Source organism: Bactrocera neohumeralis, unplaced genomic scaffold, assembly GCF_024586455.1.
Source record: "Bactrocera neohumeralis isolate Rockhampton unplaced genomic scaffold, APGP_CSIRO_Bneo_wtdbg2-racon-allhic-juicebox.fasta_v2 ctg1734, whole genome shotgun sequence".
Classification (NCBI taxonomy): Eukaryota; Metazoa; Arthropoda; class Insecta; order Diptera; family Tephritidae; genus Bactrocera; species Bactrocera neohumeralis.
The window spans coordinates 1-3,090 of NW_026089819.1; positions in this window are offsets into that span (position 1 = coordinate 1).

Consider the following 3,090-nt stretch of genomic DNA (forward strand, 5'->3'; position numbering starts at 1 on the left):
CATGATTGCTTGCGTCTGTAGTCAAATCAAATCCTTTTCCAAAATCTGGTTGGAATAATTCTATTTGTTCTTTTAGTTTATTTTTTAGTGTTTCAACTGCTTTAAGTGCTTCGTCATCTAATTTTACATGTACTGAGCTACTTTTATTCTTTGAAATATTACCATTCTCTCCTCGTAGGTAGAGTGTTAATGGTTTCGTTATGGATGCAAATCCTTTTATAAATTTTCTATAATATGAGGTCATTCCCAAGAAAGATCTTAAGTCTTTCAAATTTGTAGGGTTTTGTACCTATCTATAGCTTCTATTTTTCCTGGATCTACTGTAATTCTACCGTTTTTAATTATATGTCCTAAAAATTCTGTCTGTCTTTGAAAAAATTTTGACTTTTCATCCGAGATTTTCATATTGGCTGCGTGTAAAGTGTGTATTATATTGGTGATATCTTTCATATGTTGTTCAGGGTTAGCTGAATATATTAGGACATCATCTATATACGCGTATGCGCATACTCCTATGAATGGTCTGAGGATGTCGTCAACGCATCTTTGAAAGATCGACGGTGCGTTTTTCAGTCCAAATGGTAGTCGTAGAAATTCATATTTGGCATTATTTATTGAAAATGCTGTTTTTTCCCTGTCTTCTTTTTATTTTAATTTGATGAAATCCTGATTCTAAATCTAGCGTCGTGAAGTATTGTGCTTCTCCTAGGTTTTGGAGCATCATGGTGATGTCCGGAATGGGATATCTATCAGCGATTGTTTGCGCATTTAACTTCTGGAAGTCATTAACCATGCGTCTTTTTGGGTTGCCTTGCTCGTCATTCCCTTTTTTAGAAACTGTCCATATGGGTGAATTGTACGGGCTTTTGCTTGGCTGTATTATTTCATTATCTAATAATTTTTTTATTTCAGTTTCTACAAATGCTCTACCCGCTTGGGGGTATGGATACTGTCTGACCCAAATAGGATTATTGGTTTCTGTTCTGATTTCTGCCTCTACTGTAGTTACGTAGGGTAATGTTTTACTCTGGTCATTTCTTTTCATTAATTCAGTTATTTCCTTTTTTTTTTTGCGTACTCCTGCATGTGGCGCGGGCTTCCGATGTAAGTGGCCGGTAAAATTGTCATTCTTCCTACATTATTTACATTGCCGTCAGCATTAATTGCATCGCGAAGATGAATGTACTCTTCAGATCGAAGCTGCTGTTGGTTAAGACGGATGTATGTCAATCTTTCAGTCTCAATTTTGACGTACATGTCCACTGCATACTGATGAAAGAGCCGTTGACACATCAAAATGTGATTTACTTCACCTTCACGGATCATGAGTCTGTATGCATAATAGTTCATGGCACTGACTTTTTTGTGTGTATCAGCACCTGGAAGTACATATGATAAAAAAAAATTTATATATTGAACATATAAAATATTTTATTTTGTATAATCTAATTACCTGTTGTTGGATTAGCCATTTTGATATTAAAATGGTGCCCATCTTCTCCCTGCCAGAAAATTAATGGGTATTGTAAAGCATCATAAGCTCTATGCGTTTCATATACACGTTTCAATTCATTGTTCCGGCGATGAAGTACAATATCTCTTGATTGCAAATTCTCTGCAACAACGACAATAGCCACTTCATCTATTGTCGGTGAATTAAACCTCCTTGCATGCTCTCCAGCAGGTGTTTTGTCGGCTCTTATTACAATATTATGGCTGTCTGATGGCATCCGATCCAGTGCCATTTTGAACATCTTCACTAATTCATTATTCTGGTGAAGAAATGTTTGCAGTTGTTGGACAATGATTCGCTTGACGGTTGGATTATGACCACAACGTGTATCAACTTCCACATCTTGATTGCCCATAAAATAAATTTGCAAAAATTTACGATCTGCATCTGGCACTGACAGCATTGCCCCCAGTAGGTGATGAATTTGTCCTTGTATCTGTAATTGTTTAAGAACTGGTTAAATTAATTGTGATACAAATACAAATTAGAATTTCACTAAAACAATTATGGTATACTACCTTGAAAGTAGGCATGAACCCGTCTTGTACTATATGCGTTGCACCAAACGATGTCATTTGGAAGAAATTATTATATTTTTTGGATGTTAGCCAAGAAGTGTTTAGACTCACTTTCCATCCCATTAACTAATGAGTGTAACGGTTCAGGTGGTGGAACCAATTGAGGCAATTGTACATTGCCACCAGCACAACATAATCCTGCAGGTTCACTACTGTACTTTAATGCTTTACAATGTTGACAAATGATTGACATTTCTCCAATCGTCACAGATTTGTCGGCACTATAATCAAATTCCGGATCGTAGGAAAATGCTCCTCGTTCGAGGTTTACAGGAGCATTACGTCTGCGGAATCGATTAAATTCGTTATCCCGTGCTCGCTGCTGTTGTGATCGATGTGCACGAACTCGTTCCATTCTCCCCCTATCCACTTGATAGTTATTTACTCTTGAACGTAATTCTCCCATACTTTTAGGACTGTTATCATTATCAGCATCTCGCTGGTCATTAGTGCGGTTGGAGCGTAAAGTAGCTCGTTGCACATTTCCACGACTTCGACGACCTACATATGTCAGGTCGTTTTCTTTTCCTCGGCATTGTAAGCAGCGAGAAGAAAATCACTTTTAGCAGTATTTCAATATTTCTCCAATTAAATGTTTCTTTTTTTAACATGAGATGACAAAACCAAGGATGTTAAAGTAGGAGCGCAGCAAAAAGTCTTTAAATTTATGGACAAAACAATGTAACGTTCGGATACACTTATTACAGGGCATCTCCACAGGTAGGTAGCAGATGAGGGCACGTTTTGAGCTCTTGAACTCCTTAAATCTTTTGTGTGGAACATAAAAAACGGATAAATATCCTTTTGTTAACAAATGTATTTCTGGGAAAAATAAGAATTTATATTTTTGGACTAAAAAAAAAAACCAATTAAAATAATAAATTTAAAATGAGAAATGATATTTTGATTTATGCTTGTATAAGTTTATTAAATTTAAGACTTCCCAACCCAATTTGCATAATATTTCTATAAATTAACAATATTATACCAAATATTAAA